The following is a 19,415-nucleotide window of genomic DNA, read 5'->3' on the forward strand; positions in this document are numbered from 1 at the left end:
AAGCACGGGTAGCGTATTAACCCAGGTGCCGGCCTGAAGCTTTGATGCAAGAGGAGAGGTCCAGAAGACTGCTGTGCTGTGGTGTCTCCCGGACACCCCAGCATAGATGCCCCTGTACAGTCCGGTAGCCTCGACAACAGGGTCATGGTGCTTTAGTGCTGGCGGCCGTAGAACTTCTTCTATTACTTTAATTTATATACTCCAAAGGCTCTAGGTGATTCATCAAAACACACACAACAAAAACAAAATACAACAAACTGTTAAAACACTTTACCACACTCAACCGAGCGGAATTGTTGACTGTTTGAAATTGTTTTGACAGTTTGTCTTATTCTAGCCGTTAAAAGCCTGGCATTAAAAAATGTGTCTTAGGGGCTCTTTTAAAGGCCGATAAAGATGTTAAACCATGAACGTCTATCGGGTGTGCATGCCATAGATAGCCCAGGAGTGACTACAGAGAAGGCCCGTTCCCGAGTGGGCGTAAAAGTCCCAGGACAGGCAGATGAGGCAGTCTGCAGAGGTGCTTTCTACCAGCCAGTATTGGTACTTTTTCATAGCTATTTACAAATACGACAAATATTTATATACTGCTTTTCAACAAAAGTCCCCAAAGCGGTTTACAAAGATATAAATAAATAAAACAGCTCCCTGTCCGCAAAGGGCTCACAATCTAAAAAATAAATCTATTGCAGACACCAGCAACAGCCACTGGAGGGGTTCTGTGCTGGGGATGGATAGGGCTAGTTGCTCTCCCACTGCTAAATACAAGAGACTCACCGCTTTTAAAAGGTGCCTCTTTGCTCAGTTAGTGGGGCCGGGGGACAATTTCATGTGTTGGGACATTTAGACATCTCTCCTTCTCATTATGCTTAACATCAACTTAGGCAATTACTAATTTTAAGTTATTAAGTAATACTAATTTGCTTTAATGCATAAGCAAGCAGTGGCCTATTTTTTAAAAACCCACACACTAATGTTCAATATGACTGGCCAGGAGGGTCCTTGAGAATTACCACCATGGGTAGTATCAAAACAGACAAAAGACTGGACCTTTCCCTACCCAATGAGGCAAGTTAGTCATTCATTTAACTGATGTCTCATTCATTTCAAATGGGAAACAGTTATGATTGGGTTAGTCTCGGTGCTGCCTTATTTGAGCCACATGAGAGAGGGAGGGAAGAATATATGTTCCGATTTCTCCCATCTGAAGTCCACCACTTTCCAAAGCTCCGGGACAAATCCATTTCTGCAGTCAGCAAACAGAGTGAATCTCTCTCTGCTTTTAATGATTCTGGACTCAATCCAAGGTAACCTTGGTCCTGTCTGTGTGCTTCTCAAATCCCTCCAATAGAACAGCCTCTGGAAACATGAAAGGATTGGATCTCAAGGTCAGGCTGCTTCTAAAAAGGACTCTTTGGGTTCCTGTTTGGATTCTGATCAAGATCTGGCTTTATACAAAATTAAAATGGAAGATTCCTAATGTATTGGTTCTGGAAAGCAAAATTAGCTCACTCCGAATTTCTCCAAAATGGATGGAGAAATCTGGAGGCATCCCAACTGAGTGACAGTACAAGGAGAAGTTACATCGTCTCCAAATCCACAAAAGAGATAATATTTCAGAACCCATCGGCTGGGCATCCAACTAAGCAAACGCACACACATCTATATTTTAACAAGCTGGCTTTCAAAACCAAGTATCATTGCAGAATGGGAATCTGCCTCTGAGACCTGCCAGAATGATGCTACCTGAAGCCACATGAAAAATGGAGGTAGTGGGTGTTACAGCCATGCTCTGTTCCCCATAGAGGCAGGTCAACAGGGCCAGAAACACAGGGGCAGCGCTTTATCCATCATCCATGCAGTCCCAAATCCCGGGATGAGCACAGCTGCCTTTGTCTCTCTCCGCATCATCATCATAAGCAGATAAATTGTCTCCGACTGCAGCGTGAAGTATTAATGATGCCATCAATCTTTCATGGTGAAGGCTGCAAAGGAGAGAATTATTCACTAGGGGTGTGCAAGCTGATTCGGGTACAAATCGATTTGTACCTGAATCTAGCTGATTCAGGTGATTTGGAGACAAAACAAATCACTCCTGTGGTCCATTGGCTAGATTTGGGTACAAATAGAATCGTGCCTGATTCGATTCGAATCAATTTGAGATTTGGACCCCTCCTATTAATTCCTCCAGATTCCCAGCTTTCATTTTTTTTAAAAAAGCTAAGCTCTAGCCCTTGTAGAAGTGGAGTTATGGAGCAAAATGTGTGGTCACTATTTTTCAGGTATTTGGATTATTTGGTATATAATAACTTTCCCTCAATTAATCTCTATGAGGATTCATTACACAGCTTCATTTCTTCTAGTCATTTTGACTCTCTTTTCAACCGTGCCAGCTGTCAACTGCCATGTGCCAACTACACCCACCCACAAAGCAGTGGGGTGCTACTCAGTTTATGTTCTAGGATTTTTTCCAAGTGTTTAGGCTCTTTGGCGTCTAATAACCTTTCCTCATAATGAATCCCTATGAGGATTCATTACACAACAAAGAGTCTAAACACCTCAAGAATTCCTAAAATATAAACTGAGTACCCAGTGGCTTGTGGGGTAGTTGGAACATGGGATGCCACTAATTCTCCACCTCCACCTGCAAAGCAGTGGTGTCAAAATGAACAGAAGAAATGAAGGTGTGTAATGAAGATACCAAAGAATCTAAACACTTCAAAAATAAACTGAGTACCCCAGTCTCTCTCTCTCTGTGTGGGGGGTATAGTTGACACATGGCAGTTGACAGCTGGCACGGCTGAACACTTGAAAAATAATGACTGCACATTTTCCTCCATAACCCCACTTCTACAAGGGCTTGAGCTTAGCTTTTTTTTTTTTTTTTTTTAAAGAAAGCTGGGGATCTAGTTTAGGGTTAGGATATGGCAACTTCAAATCCCCATTGTTTCCTACAGCGAAAATGTTCAAAATCAGTAAAAACTAAAAATAATTCATTAAAAGTCAACCAAGTGTCCCACAGCCTTGAAATATGGGTGGTAGGTGGCACCCATGGGGACCAAATACAAATCGAATCTGGGGCGATATGGAGGGGGTAGGTTTGGATACAAAACAAATCAGGAGTGATTTGTTTTGGGCACCATCGAATTAACAAAAAAAATGATTTGTGCACATCCCTATTATTCAGTCCTTTCTGGGCATCATTTCAGTACCAGCTGTGTAGAGCTTTTAAAATATATCTTTATTTTTTCTAAGCAGAAAGACTTTCTCAAAGATCATAGGAAGCTGCCTTATACCGAGTCAGACCACTGGTCCATCTGGCTCAGGATTGTCTACCCAGACTGGCAGTGGCTTCTTCAAGGTTGCTGGCTGGAGTCCCTCTCAGCCCTATAATGGAGATGCTGCCAGGGAGGGGACTTCTACTTGGATGCAGAAAGTCCCAGGTTCCTTCCCTGACATCTTCAAGTTAGAACTGAGAGGGACTTCTGCCTGCAACCTCGCAGAAGCTGCTGCGAGTCTGTGTAGACAATCCTGGTCTGGACCAATGGTCTGACTCAGTATATGGCAGTTTTCTCTGTCCCTCTGTTCCTATTAACCGTCTGCACACAAGCATGCAGATGCTCTTCTGCCCAGAGTGGCTCCATCCCCTATCTGCAGTGCCCACATGTCATCTCCCATCAAAATGCAAACCAGGGCAGACCCTGCTTAGCAAAGGGGACACTTCATGCTTGCTACCACAGGACCAGCCCCATCCTTTTTCTTCTAGTACCACACAGCAGCTTTTGTTTATACAGTATAACGAAACCCTCCTCTGCACTAGGGAGCATCCAGCCAATAATGCATTCTCACTCTGCCTGTTATTTTTTGCCAATTATTTACTTCTTTCAGGTATCTGCAGCCAGCCCTTGCTCCCAGGATCCTGAAGCATAATTGGAGGCTATCAGCAGGTTCAGAGATGCAACCTTTCCAAAGCTAAGGGCATAGAGAGCCAGCATAGCGTAGTGGTTAGAGTGCTTGGCTTAGGACCGGGAAGAGCCGGGTTCGAATCCCCATTCAACCATGAAACCTAGTGGGAGACTCTGGGCCAATGATGTAGCTCTCAGCCTAAACCAGGGATTCTCAACATTGGGTCCCCAGATGTTATTGGACTTCAACTCCCATAATCCCCAGGCTCAGTGACTTTTGGCTGGGCATTATGGGAGGTGAAGTCCAATAACATCTGGCGACCCAAAGTTAAGAATCCTTGGCCTAAACTACCTCACAGGGTTGTTGTGAGGATAAAAATAAGCAAGTCCACCACTCTGAGTTCCTCGGAGGAAGAGCGGGATATAAATGTAAACATAAATTTTGGAAAATATGTAATAAATAATAAATAAATAGGGAAATAGGAAGCTGCCATATACTGAGTCAGACCATTAGTCTGTCTAGCTCAGTATTGTCTACACAGATTGGCAGCGGCTTGTCCAAAGTTACAGGCAGGAGTCTCTCTCAGCGCTATCTTGGAGATGCTGCCAGGGAGGGACCTTCTCTTTGCAAGGAAGCTGATCTTCCCAGAGCAGCCACATCCCCCTAAGGAGAGCTGGTCTTGTGCTAGCAAGCATGACTTGTCCCCTTTGCTAAGCAGGGTCCTCCCTGGTTTGCATTTGAATGGGAGCACTGTAAAATATTCCCCTTAGGGGACGGGGCCACTCTGGGAAGAGCAGAAGGTTCCAAGTTCCCTCCGCAGGCTGAGAGAGATTCCTGCCTCCAACCTTGGAAATGCTGCTGCCAGTCTGTGTAGACAATCCTGAGCTAGATGGACCGATGGTCTGACTCAGTATATGGCAGCTTCCTATGTTCCTGTGTCCCAGTGCTCACGTCGTTTCCCATCCAAAAGCAAACCAGGGTGGGCCCTGCTTAGCAAAGGGGACATTTCATGCTCGCAGCCACAAGGCTAGTTTCTCCTCCTCTTGGGTCAGTCTCCACAGGCTAGGAGCTAGGCTAAAAGGAGCCAGTAGCACGACTAATTTTGAGCAGAAGCAATTCGGAGTTGGGTCCTGTAACTGAAGCGGGATGTTGCTCCAGCGAGTTCTGGGAGCTGCTGCACAGTGGAAGGGCATCTGTTTTGCCGGCGGGATGTCCCCGGTTCATTGACTGCAGCAATTCCAGGTAGGGCTGAGAAATGGCTGTCTGAATCCTCTAAGGCTGATAGGACCCACTGCCTACCATCTGCCGGCATGTTATTTTATTTATTTTTTTACATTTTATATCCTGCTCTTCCTCCAAGGAGCCGAGAGCAGTGTACTATATACTTAGGTTTCTCTTCACAACAACCCTGTGAAGTAGGCTAGGCTAAGAGAGAAGCGACTGGCCCAGAGTCACCCAGCAAGTATTATGGCTGAATGGGGATTTGAACTCGGGTCTCCCCGGTCCTAGTCCAGCATGCTAACCACTATATCACACTGGCATACTCATGAGAAATAGCCATGGGTAGACCTGTGCTCCATGGATATGTCTAACCACCTTTTAAAGCCTTCTAAGCTAGGGACCACCACCTCATCCGGGGGCCACGAAATTAATGTGGTGTTGTGTAAAGACATCTTTCTCTAAGAAACCTGGTGGCTGTTGCATGTAAATGTCCTCTTCCAGTTCGCCATGCAAGAATGAATTTTTCATGTCTAGGTGTTCAACATGCGTTCCTTTGCTAGCAGCAATACTTAACAGAGTCCTTACTATGGTATGTTTAACCACTGGTGCAAAGGTTTAATCATAATCTTCTCCATATTTCTGTGAATATCCTTTTGCTACTAATCTGGCATTGTAGCGCTGAATCTCACCATCAGCATTATGTCTGAGTTTGAAAACCCATTTGCAGCCTATAACTTTCCTTCCTTGAGGTAACTTAGTAAGAGTCCAGGTTTTGTTTTTCTGTAGAGCCTCAAGCTCTTCAATTGCAGCTTGTTTCCACTTCTGGGCTTCTGGTTGTGGTAGCTGGGATATTTCCTCCCATGATGAAGGTTCTGGTTGTTCCGCCGTTCTTGAAAGGTAGGACAGTCTTGGAGCTGGAACACCTCTGTTTGAGCGCGTTGATCGCCTCACCTCACCCTCTGTGGTCTCTCCCATTACCTCGGGTGCGTCTGGTGGATCGCTGGGGGTCTCTGTGTCGAGTATGGTTGGATCTGGATCTGCTGTCTCCTCCTCCTCAATTCCTCTGAGATCAGGAAGCATAATCCAGTCATCAGGGTGCTTGGTCTGGTTGCTTGCTTCGGTATAGGCCCCCTCTGAAGATGTAGCTCTTTCATTCTCTTCAAAACACACCGCTCTGCTTATGGTTATCCTGTTGGTGTCAGGATCCAGAATTCTGTAGCTGAGTAGCCTACAAAAATCCCTTTTGTGGCCCTAGCCCCTAACTTAGTCCTTTTTTCCTTTGGGATGTATGAGTAAGCCGTGCTTCCAAAGACACGCAGATGCGTCATGGACGGCTTATGACCATGCCGAAGTTCATATGGTGTTGTTCCTATAGGCTTTGTGTGCATTGTTTTGTATGTATGTCGCAGTCATGATGCCTTCTCCCCAGAATTTCTGTGGGAGGTGTGCGTCAGCAAGCATGCATCTTACCATGTCCAGTAGACTTCTGTTCTTTCTTTCTGAGATTCCATTTTGGGATGGGCAGTAAGCTACCGTGGTTTGATGCACGATTCCATGTTCTCTCAGGAACTGCTGTGTGGCGTTGGGCATATATTCTCCTCCATTGTCTGTGCGTAGGATCTTTGGCTTCCAGCCAAATTTGTTGCTTGCCATCACCACAAATTCTTTTAATTTCTTGAGCATCTGCGATTTCTCTTTTAGTAGAAATACACATGTGTATCGTGAGAAACCATCTGTTATAGTTAGAAAATATTTTTGATTACCTATGGTTGCTGGTAGTGGTCCAGATATATCGCTGTGGATCAGTTCCAGGGGTCTTCCGGTCTTCCTTTCACTCTGCTTAGGAAATGGCTTGTTAACTGCTTTGGACTCAAGACAACAAACACAGTTAGTTACAATGTCACATGGTACAAAATCAATGCCATTAGCTAATCCCTTTTCCTTCATGTTCTGGATTGACTCATAACTCCTGTGTCCTAGCCGTCTATGCCACAGTTGCAAGCAGTTTTCATGCAGGCATGACTGAGCAAGGTTCACTTCATTAGGCTGGTATGCCTCAGGTTTGGACTGGGCTGGTCTTTCTCTGTCTGTCTTTGATTGCTCTTTCACAATGTAAAGACCTTTGGAATTAGAGCCTACAAGGCAAACTTCTCCATTCCGGGTAACAAAACATTGTCCATTTTTAATATACAGTTCACATCCTTGTTTCTCTAGCTTGGATATTGACATCAAGAAGCTTGAGAAGTCAGGGATATACAAAACATCTTTAAGAAAAAATGGTTTAACAGATCCATCCAGCAATTTGCAATACAAAATTCCTTCACCTTTCTTCTTGGCTTTAATTGTAATATTATTGCCCAAATAAACAGTCTCTTCAGGAATATCAAACAGTTCAGTATAGAAAGCCAGATTATTCGAAATGTGCACAGACGAACCAGAATCCAAATAAATGAACTTTTCATCGCTTTGCATCAAATTAACATTATAATTCCTGTTCAAATATCTTTCTGTAAACTTGAAATCATGATTCCCATTCTCTTTAGTAAAGTCGGTCCTTCTTGTCTGATTCTTGGGACAGTTCGCCACCTTGTGGCCAAATTCATTACATAGAAAACATCTAAAGGCATTAGTCCCAGTTGGCCTCATTTCAGGAGCAGTCCCTCTGCTGGCGGTCATGTGACCTCTCTCTCTGGACTGAGTTTCCTTGGCGGCAATGAAGCCAGATCTCTTTGTAAATGTGGGGGCCCCATGCGGTTTCCTCTTGCAGCATTCCCTCCCCACCTTGGGTTTCCTCTGGAATGATCAATTGTTGCTTTAAGAGCAAAGTTACTTGCCAATTCACTTTCATAGCGTGAATTCAAAATTTTTCTTCTACTTGTTTCAGAGGACAACGTTTCCACTGCTTTCTCAAAGCTTAGATTGGTGTGGGTTTCCAATTGGCCGATTAAACTGCTATAGCTGGGGGGCATGCTTAGGAACAGAGCTTCCAGCTTCTGACTCTCTGAAAATTCCTCCCCTGCTTCTTTAAATTGGAAAAAGAAATCTTCCAAAAATCCCACAAAAGTAGAAAAATAGTCGCCATCTTTATACTGAAGATCCTGCATTTTCTTTCTCAAGTTAAAGGTGTATGCCCACCCCTTTTTCATATGCAAGGAGTCTAGCTTGCTTAGCATTTCCTTTGAGGTTCCAAGATCACATATAGCATAAAGGAGATTTTTACTCACAGAAGCTGCGATCATCGCTTGAGATTTTGCATCCTTCATGAGCCAAATTTCTTTCGCCTTTTTTTCAGCAGCTGTGGTTCCATCTGCAGGGGGGTTCTCTTCAGTAATGTTTTGGAGTCCTTCTGCTTTCAGTGCAATCCTCAATCTGGTTTTCCATTCCAAATAGTTGTCTGCATTCAGGATAGTCAGCCTGAGTTTTCCTTCTAGGTAAGTAGCCATCCTCACCGGCTCCAAAAGGCAGTTGCTGCAGATTAGCAATTCAAAGTGTCCACGCTAGATCTCACTGGATCTCCTGGAACAAGCCTAACTCTCTAGTTGCATTACACGCAGCTCAAAATACTGGGCTCCCATAACCTGTTGGAAATTCTCTGTGGTGAGAGAATCCCTTTCTCATTATAGCAGAGTGCACAGAGGCACAACACAGAGGTAGTTTAGTTAGGCATGAGTGTGTGCTGAGAGTAAAGTAACTTGGAGCCAATTCATAGTTTCAAATCAATATAAAAAGGCATTTATTAAGGAACTCCATTCTAGATAGGAAAGTGAGGAGTTAGGATTTCTAATCTATCTAGCTAGCTGGATGCAGATGGATTCTGCATCTTCTCTGCACACATGGTGCAGGGAGAGAGGCTTGCCATGTTGCAAGGTAGGAGGCCAGGTAGGAAGAGAGAGAGGAAGGAGGAAGTTGAATCCCTAAGAGTAGCAATCTACATTTCAAAGGGATAGCATCAGAGCAGTGGAGAAGGGATGACCAATGTCTTGACTCTCTAGCCCTCTGACTTACTAGTCTGTCCTCCACTGTCTGAGGCAAAGAGACAGCACAAAGTCCTTTAACTTCCAACAGGGGCAACCGTAAGAAGCAAGAGAAAGGTCATTGGAGAGGTGGGAAGTTGGGCATTTGATGGCTGGCGGGCACAGCTAATGCATGGTTGATTCAAGGGGGTGCCCTTTGGGCTGACTCGCCTGGATTCCATAGGGAAGCAGCCTGTGTTTTGCTAAGTTGTCCCTGGAGAGCTGGTCTTGTGGTAGTCAGCATGAATTGTCCTGTTTGCTAAGAAGAGTCTGCCCTTCATTTGAATGGGAGACGACATGTGTGAGCATTTGAAGAGAGTCTCTTTAGGGGATAATGGCGTCGCTCTGGGAAGAGCACCTGCTCGGTTGCATGCAGAAGGTTCCAAGTTCCCTCCCTGGCAGCATATCCAAGATAGGGCTGAGAGAATCCCTGCCTGCAACCTTGGAGAAGCTGCTGCCGCTCTGTGTAGACAATACTGAGCTAGATGGACCAAGGGTCTGACTCAGTAAATGGCAGCTTCCAATGTACCTATGTTAACTATACCTGTGGGTTGTAGTTAATGGAGAGGAGAGCTGGTCTTGTGGTAGCAAGCAGGACTTGTCCCCTTAGCTAAGCAGGGTCCATCCTGGTTGCATATGAATGGGAGACTAGAAGGGTGAACACTGGAAGATTTTCTCCTTAGGGGATAATGGAGCTGCTCTGGGAAGAGCAGAAGGTTCCAAGTTCCCTCCCTGGCAGCATCTCCAAGAGAGGGCTGAGAGAGACTCCTACCTGCAACCTTGGAGAACCCGCTGCCAGTCTGTGCAGACAGTACTGAGCTAGCTAGACCAATGGTCTGACTCAGTATATGCCAGCTTCCTATGTCCCTATGATTTCCACAGGATGCAGGTTATTGAGTAGAAAGAATGTCTTTTTTATAAAAGCGTTTCATCTTCCCTTTGATCCCGTGAAACTGGTTGCCAGGAAATTCAGGACTGACAAAAGGAAATACTTTTCCACACAGCACAGAATAAACCTGTGGAATTCTCTGTCACGGGATGTGGTGATGGCAACCAGCTTGCATGGCTTTATCCACATTCTTGAACAAATTCATGGCGGACAGGCCTATCCTTGACGACTTGTCCTGTTAGCTGTAGGCTGCCTGCAGGCTCAGAGGCAGCGTGCCTCCGAATCCCAGATGCAGGGGAGCAGCGTCAGGAGAGAGAGAAGCCCTCCTCTCTCGCCTATGGGCTTCTCAGAGGCATCTGGCGGGAAACAGGATGCTGGGCTACAAATGGGCATTTGCCAGTTTTGCCGTGGGCAAGTGCCCCTGGCCCTATGGAGAACGAGCCACCCAGGACCACCCAGTCCCTCTCCCCAGAGGTCTCAATTCCATCTTCAAGAAGCTCAGAAACCCTTCTGAGCATGAAGTGAGACTGCCCACCTCTCCATGCTGAGCACATACCAGAGAGGACACCACCTCTCTCCTGAGCCCCCTGTGCTCTCCAGAGGACTTGCGGGAGAGGAGGAGAAGAGCTTGGTGTTCATGTATTGGTCAGATTCCCCTTTCAAGACATCTAAGGCCACACCTTGTGGCAGCGAGCTCCATAAGCCAACTATGAATTGTATGAAGGAACACTCTTCTTGCCTGCCTGGAATATATTGTCAGTCATGCAATTTCATCAGATGGCCCTCGAATCCCAGTATTTTAAGAGAGGATGAGGATAGGGGACATTTCTTCTTTCTTATCACCACATATCATTTCATAAATCATATCTCATGATATCTCCCTTCTGTCACCTTCTTTCTAATCCCAAAAGCCGCCTAACACTTTAGCCTTCCCTTGCAGAGAAAGTGTCCCAACCTCCTGACCCTCTGGAGTGCCATCCCTTCCATATCCTTTGTGAGAAGAGGCAACCAGATCTGGACACATTTATTTCAAATGCAGCCACCCCATCTCTTTGTGAAAGAGTGACTCAGGACTGGCCCCCATATCCGTAGCCTTCATGGAGTTAAGAAAAAAACAAAACATCTTCACCTAAACATGCACCCAGGTTGCTCAGACTGTATCACAAACCCTGGACTCTGTGTATGGCTAATAACATGGGGGGGAAAGAAAAAAGAAGAAGAGGAAAGAAGAAGAGGAAGAAGAGAGAAGAGAAGGAAGAGGAAGAGGAGGAAGAGGAAAGAAGAAGAGGAAGAGGAAAGAAGAGGAGGAAGAGGGCAGAAGAAGAAGAGGGCAGAAGAAGAAGAGGAAGATTTATATTCCACTCTTCAACCAATGTTCTCAAAGCGGTTTAAACAGAAAAATAAATAATACATAAATAAGATGATCCCCTGTCCCCAAAGGGCTCACAATCTAAAAAGAAACATAAGGGTAGATACCAGCCACAACCACTGGAGGGATGCTGTGCTAGGGCTGGATAGGGCCAGTCGCTCTCCTCCTGCTAAATATAAGAGAATCACCACCTTAAAAAGTGCCTCTTTGCTCAGTTAGCAGGGCCCATACCTTCTTGCCAATCTTCAGGCTTCCACATCTTGTGGCAGGTGCATAAAACATATGAAGTGACTGCAGTCTACTGTGCCACCCCAGGGGCATGCTTTGGCCAGCAACAATTCACCGGCCTCTCAGACCGAGGTCAGTCCCATCCCCTCCTAACCTGGTCCTTCTACTTGGAGATGCTGTCAGGGAAGGAACCTGGGGCTTCCTGTATGCAGAGCAGGTCTGGATACTCCTGACAAATCTCGAATACTGCCTTATGCTGAGCAGCATTAGAGACTGCTGCTCTAATACCCTGGGTCCATCTAGCTCAGTACTGCCTGCATGGACCGGTAGCAACTTCTTCAAGGTTGCAGGCAGGAGTCTTCCCCAACCGTAACTGGAGACGCTGCCAACCTGGGACCTTCTTCATGCCAAGCAGATGCTCTGCAATGGCACAATTTGCAATACACTTATTGCAATACAGCCAGCATAGTGTAGTGGTTCGAGTGTTGGACTAGGACCGGGAAGACCCGACTTCGAATCCCCATTCAAGCACGAAGCTCACTGGGTGACTCTGGGCCAGTCATGTCTGTCTCAGCCTAACTTACCTGGCAGGGTTGTTGTGAGGAGAGTGAGGGGCATTTAAGAGAGGAGGAGGACGACCAGCAGCCAGGTGGATGGACTCGATGACGACAGCCATGAAGGCACCACTGAGAGACCTTCAAGGCCAAGTGGAAGACAGATCATCCTGGAGAGAAACTATCTATGGGGTCGCTAATAGTTGACACCGACTTGACAGCTCTTAATCAATCAATCAATCAATCAATCAATAAAACAAACAAATAAATATTGCCACCTTAGCTCACTCTCTGTTCACATAGCAACACAAGAAGCTGCCTACTGAGTCAGACCATTGGTCCATCTAGCTCAGTATTGTCAACCCAGACTGGCAGCGGCTTCTCCAAGGTTGCAAGCAGGAGTCTCTCCCACCCCTATCTTGGAGATGCTGCCAGGGAGGGAACTTAGAACCTTCTGCTCTTCCCAGAGTGGCCCCATCCCCTAAAGGGAATATGTAAACCACCCTGAGCCATTTTTGGAAGGGCAATATATAAGTCACACACACACAAAAAATAAACTAAATATATTACAGTGCTCACATGCGGTCTCCCATCCAAATGCAAACCAGGGTGGACCCTGCTTAGCAAAGGCTGCTCACTACCTCAAGACCAGCTCTCCCCCACACCTTCTTTCTCCACATGGGAATTAAAGCTCCCTTCCCCCGCAAAACCATCTCTTATTCCTGCTTCCCTCAAGTGTGCAAGCGGGACCCTTACAGACACAACTCTGCGGCATGCCGATTATTTCTCTGTTAAAGGAACAGACGTCCAGAATGAGAGGAGGTCTAACTTGCAGCTCTGCTTTCTTTCCCAGCTGCAAGGAAGCCGTTCTCTCTTTTCTTCAATATTTATCCTGCCTTTTCTTCTGCTGTCAAACAGGCGAGAATTAGACTGACAAGTTAGCAATTAAGGCGTGCCCCACACACACACACCCCTATTGAATCGAGAGCATATCAAAAGACAAAACCTTTCCAAGCCGGTCCTCCCTCCCAGAACCCCATCTGACCTCCCCGACCGAAAAACCATCCCTGTCGCATCCGCAGAAAGCACGGGCTCATGCCAACAACCGCCTCCCACTGAGGATTCACATGCCTTTCCAATTCCACGGTCATAATCTTTGGAGAGCAACCACATTTTGGTAGGTACTGTTGGAAAAGCGTCACAGATGCTGCACAGTCCCCATTGTTATCCAACGTGTGTGCAAATATTCAGAGACAGGACCACTGTCGGCGCACACACGGACCGTCTACATTGGGACGCCTTGCCCATTCCAAATCCTCTCGCCCTTCTCAAAGCCCAGCCACACGCCCCCCCCCGCCCCACCATGGCTCGATATTCAGAGTATGGTCCAGATGGCCCCTTACCTTGCAAGCACCGGCGTCCTGATCCACTTTATGCAAGATTCACACACACACGGAACACATCAAGGCAAGGTTTGGTGGTGAGTTTTTAAGAGGAAAACGGAGCGGAGAAAACGTGGCCAGCTGCTGCGTATTCCTCGCAGGAGGAGATGCAGACACAGTGCATTGTTGACTTGGAGTAGAGGCGGGCAAGACTGCTGTGCTTTAATTCTCCACAGTCGGTTGGCAAGAAACCAAGGATGCTGACAGCCACAAGAGGGCTTGATGTTTTCGTTCTCCGCTCTGCATCCCAGGAAAGCTCTTGCCCTCCTTGCAAGGAGCACAAAGGATGCTTTAGAGGGCAGAGAGGCCTCCTCACAGTGTGAGGAACAAAGAAAAGGGGGGCAGGGGGGGCTCTCTTGGGATTCGGTGGGAGCTCATCTGCAGTGCTGCGGTTTGGAGAGACGCAGGAGATGGGGAGCAGGTGTCGGTGTTCGGCCTGGACCAGAAAGAGCTCGGTTCAGCTTCCCATTCTGTCATGGAACAGACCTGGAACCATCCAGCACCTATGAGATGAAAAGCAGGGCACTCAAGCAGGGCACTCTGCACTTGTAGAGCTCCGTGGTAGAGCATCTGTTTTGCATGCAGGAGGACACTGGTCAATGAAAAGGGCCAGAAAACAGGTGTTAGGGAGTTCCTCTGCCCAGCCTTGGAAAGCCACTGGCAGTCCGAGTAGACGGACACAGGAAGTTGCCTATGTCAGACCCTTGGTCTATCTAGCTCAGTATTGTCTACACAGACTGGCAGCAGCTTCTCCAAGGTTGCAGGTGGGAGTCTCTCTCAGGAGTCTCTTGGAGATGCTGCCAGGGAGGGAACTTGGAACCTCAATGCTCTTCCCAGAGCATCACCATCCCCTAAGGGGAATATCTTGCCACATGAGGTCTCTCATTCAAATGCAAACCAAGGCAGTCCCTGCTTAGCAAAGGGGACAATTCGTGCTTGCTACCACAAGACCAGCTCTCTGGTCTTCTGGGAGCAAGTAAGGTCCACCACCTACTTACTGCCTACATTTCCTACTCAAAGGAAAACAGGAAAAGAACCTCACAGACCAATTGACATTCACACACCTGCACATCCCATCTGGCGACTTCAAAATGTCGTAGCACCCCCACCCGCCCACATCAACGAAAGCATGCTTCTTGAAAACTATATGCATCAGTGTTTTTTGGTTTTTTTTGCTCTTTAATACCTAATATTCCCAGAATGCATGTATATTAAAGATTAGAGAATAAGATTTCTCTACTATCCAACCTTTAATGCTAGGCAAGGTTACAATAGTTCTATCTCCGCTTTTAGTATATATAGGAAAATGACCCCACAGCAGGGATTTATCACGCATGCATATGCACACAACTCACCAGTTTTCTTAATTTAATTTTTACATGGCTCAAGTTAGGGAATCTGCCCCCCCGCTTGCCAGCCAATTTTTCACGTTAGCAGGTACGAATCTCCGGCAGAACAAATTCAGCCGGCCCAGGAAGATTCCAGTGCCGTACTTATCCGCCAATGAAGAACAAGCTGTCTTTCCACTGAGAAGGCCTATATTTACCCAGGGAATTCGGAAATGGAGCGCAAGGACTTAATTGCTCTTAAAAGCTTCAGAGGTTCACCAAAGCCGGAGAATGGTCTCCATAAGAGGGAGTATCCATTTTCTTGCCATTAGCTCCTTGGCAGGGAGAATGGTCAGACGTGGCCCTCTAGCAGCATGGAGCAGCTATGGGGCAGCGTCTTGCAAGCTCCGTTCAAAGAGGGTTACTGCTTGCCTTGGCCAGCTGTGATGAAGATGACCAAAGAAACACATTTGAACGGGCAGGATCTTCAGTTTGGTAAACATTTTTATTGAATCATATAATATTTCTAAAGACTGCCTTGAACTGTCATGTTTGAGCAAAATTATATTTCTTATTATTACTGCATGTTACTGTCATTTAGTACAGTTATGAAGAAAAGCAAATATTGATAATGAAATGTTTAATCCAGGCCTACAAATAAGTATATAAAAATATATAAAAGTATGTATTAAAGTGTAACTTAAAGTATGTATAAAGTGTAATATTCCCTAATGGAATATGAAACTAACAGGAGGCCAGAGTTAAGAGCAAGAAGCCCCCCTCCCAAGAATGTGGGTTGAGGGGCCCACCGAGGCAACAGGTACCAGGAGTGGTCAAGCACAGGCCATTAGTTGAATTCCTTCGCCAGCTGAAAGAGGGTCTGGCTGGTATGAAAAGATACCATAGGGCTTAAAGTTGTCAGAAGCCAGGTAGTTAATCATCTTCTCAGGCTCTAGATGACACCTCTGGAATATGTAAGTTTGATAACTAATGACGTGTATTAATCGCTTTATTGATATGCATGTATGTTTGAAACCTATAAGAACTTACCTGCTGTATAACTCGGCGCGCAGTATCATCCAGATGCGCTCTGATGATACTCGTGCCTTTCATGACATGAAATAAAGCGCTTTCTTTGAGCATGTACCCTTGTTGTTTGACTTCATTCAGTTAAGACAACAAGTATATTGGCGAGAATTGAGTCGAATCCTCTTTGGTTCTGGCAAGACGCCCCATTCTCTATCCAAGTGATAGACGGATGAAAGCAAAGTGGCTGAATCAAACAGGAAGGCTGGATTCTAGAGGGATCTTTTCCCCGCAACAATTTCCTGGCACCCCGATCAGATGGGACTGTCCACCCTGTCTGCCTGAACCCGGGAGGATCCAGTGACAACCAGCCGGCGCCAAACGGTGAGTTCACCATTGCTGGGACTCGGTGGGACCCCCTGGGTTGGGTAAGGCGAAAAGGACAGCTTCCAAGATTCCACATTGAGAATCAGGTGCGTGCTCTACGGGTTTTAAGGTACCTTGGGGAAGGATTCCTTGGGAGGGATCCTTGGAAAGGATGGGGACTGGACAGAGCAAAGGACTAGTTCCAGGAACCCCCCTAGCATACATGTATGAAAACTGGAGGGATTTGACAGGGACTGTGGGACTGTCACGGGTTCGGATGGTCACTCTTTGTACCTCCGTTTGGCCAGGATATAGGCCAAACGGAGACTCCTTTGAGACTCCTGCAAGACAATGGCCAGCGACTGGGTCATTTGAGCGTGATCGTCTCAGCTATTTGCGAGGGTTCCTGGAGGTCCCACAGCCTGGGAAAATGGATTATTGGTTTGTCTGGGCAAACGCTGCTGAGAAGAAAGCAGGGGGGGGGGGTTCCCAGCCCTATCAATAATCAAAATTGTGGCCACCACAGCTCCCCTTCCTCCTCCCTACCTTTCTACACAGGAGGATGGGTGGAGACCAAGCACTATGCCCCCGGCTCCTCTTCTCCTTCCCGGAGCCAGTCCTATGTTAGCTGGGGCAAGTCAAAACGTTCAGCCTCCGGTCTCTCCCCCTCACACCAGGTCAGGGCTCCCCTTTGGAGCAGCTGGGAAAAATCTCACTGAAACTGCCTGTCAGAGCAAACTCATGCAGGAGCAGCAGTCTCTCTCTCTCTTGGAAACAGCAACTAAGGCAATTTCCACTGTCCTTGAACAAGCATTAGGAAACCAGCCCTCTCGAATGGCATCTTTTGGGGAAGGAAGTCCCCAAGTGATAGCCCCTCTCAGAACTTACCCTGTTCCCACTAATGACGGGATAGCACATCCCTATAGTCATGTCCCTTTTGCTGCAGCAGACCTGGTTCTGTGGCAGCAAAACACTCCGCGCCTGCGAGATGATGCAGAGCTGGTGCACCGAAGATTTCAAACAATCTTCAATACACACCAGCCCAATTGGCAAGATGTAGAGCAACTAATGTCATCCCTATTAACCACAGAAGAAAAGGCATTAGTACTGCAGAAAGCTCAGCAATATGCAGTAGGGCAAAACCCAGCACTTAATCCATGGCCACAGGAGGACCCAAAGTGGGACCCAAATGACGAAGTTGACATGGCTCGCCTCCAGTCCGGACGGAAAACCATATTGGAAGGAATTAAAGTGGCAGGACAGAAGAGTGTCAATTGGGCAAAGGTGAAGATAGTGGTTCAGGGTCCTGATGAACACCCCTCTGAATACTACCATCGCCTCATGAAGGCTGCACGGACCCATGGGGGAATAGATCCTGAAGCCCAAGCCAATCAAGCCATGATGGCTTCCCTGTTTGTAGAGCAAGCTGCCCCAGATATTAACAAGTATTTTACCAAGCATGCCCCAGGCTGGCAAGGAAAGCCACTCCCTGAAGTACTGAGCATAGCCACCTTTGTATTCAACGGGAGGGAGGAACAGAAAAAGAAGGAAAAACAGAATTCAAAGACACAAGAACTCAAGCTGCTGGCTACAATGCTACAGCCCCGAGAGCAAGGGGAAAGAGGAAGGAACCAGTTGCGCTATGGACAAAGGAGGGGTGGGGGACCCCAAGGGAGTGGGGAACAAAGGGGGGGCCTCTGCCACTATTGCAAGGAATATGGTCACTGGAAGCGAGAGTGCCCCTCCAGGCCCCGGGGCCCCCCCGGGCCGAGGTTCCCTGGGAACCCTCGGCCACAGGGAGGCAGGTCAGTTCAACATCCATACAGCAATGAAGATTTTACTCAAGATATTATAGATTGACGGGAGGTGGAGGCAGAGGGTTTGTGGGTGGTTAGGAATTGGGATAATGCTGATGCAATGTCTTTTTGTTGTGCTGTAAATGATCCAACTTTGTCTATGAGGGTGGGGGAACAAGTGTATGATTGTCTGGTGGATACAGGTGCCGCTTATTCGACAATTCAGGTGGCTCCTGGATCTGACTTACAACCTTCAGGGAGGGGTGTGCGGGTGATAGGTATAGAGGGAACACCTTTCAAACTTCCTCTTTCACACCCCACCAAGGTTTCTATCGGTCCTCTCTCAGAGGAACATGCTTTCCTGCTATCCTCTGTGGGACCTGTTAACTTGCTGGGACAAGATTTATTATGTAAACTGCACGCCACTCTCGAGTGCTCACCATCTGGTATTCGAGTTGTACTACCTGTACATCGAGTTCCAGCCCTTCAGGCTGCCCTCCTGGAGGGACAAAGTGAACTACCCGAAGGAATACCTGAAGAATTGAGGCACCTACCAACTACCCTATGGGCAAAAGACTCTAATGATGTAGGACTCTTGCTATCAGCTGTCCCTGTCGTGATTACTGTCAAGCCCAACTCGCCTCCACCCCATGTTAAGCAATATCCACTAACCAAAGAAGCAAGAGAAGGCATACAGCCCTTGATAGATTCATATATGCAACAAAAGATTCTTGTGAGATGTCAAAGCCCCTACAATAGCCCAATTCTACCTGTAAGAAAACCCAAACCAGGGCCAGATGGGAAACCCGTGTACCGGTTTGTGCAGGACCTAAGGGCAGTAAACCAACATGTTGTGGCTAGACATCCTGTGGTCCCAAATCCAGCTACTATATTTACTGGAATCCCTCCCTGGGCGACATTTTTCTCTGTTGTGGACTTATGTGCTGCTTTTCTAAGCATAACTGTGGCCCCCCAGTCCCAACCCTTGTTTGCATTTACCTGGGGGAAGGATGGACACCCCACCAATCAGCTAACATGGCAGAGATTGCCAATGGGGTACATAGAAAGTCCTGGGATCTTCAGCCAAATCCTGCACCAGGACCTTGCTGACCTGGTACTACCTGCAGGATCGGTTTTGGTTGTTTATGTAGATGACTTGATCATTTGCAGTAAGACCAAAATTGACTGCCAAATAGACTCTGAAGAATTATTGAAAGGACTGGCACTGAGAGGACATAAAATTTCTCCCAGTAAACTCCAATGGTGTAAGGAAGAGG

At 46.8% G+C, this 19,415-nt stretch overlaps 1 protein-coding gene across 5 annotated transcripts in view; it reads right to left on the minus strand.

The window, feature by feature from the left end:
• The window catches only part of LOC128336014 (rap1 GTPase-activating protein 2), a 196,884-nt gene that overhangs the window by 151,301 nt on the left and 26,168 nt on the right, over positions 1-19,415 (minus strand). For 3 of the 5 annotated variants that reach the window (XM_053275079.1, XM_053275071.1, XM_053275073.1), the window contains one exon: positions 13,584-14,125. The exons of the other annotated variants lie outside the window; for them this stretch is intronic. The gene's annotated coding sequence lies outside the window, so the exon portion shown is untranslated. The remainder of the gene's footprint in view (positions 1-13,583; positions 14,126-19,415) is intronic. 5 annotated transcript variants of the gene reach the window in all.

Source organism: Hemicordylus capensis, chromosome 12 (assembly GCF_027244095.1).
Source record: "Hemicordylus capensis ecotype Gifberg chromosome 12, rHemCap1.1.pri, whole genome shotgun sequence".
NCBI lineage: Eukaryota > Metazoa > Chordata > Lepidosauria > Squamata > Cordylidae > Hemicordylus > Hemicordylus capensis.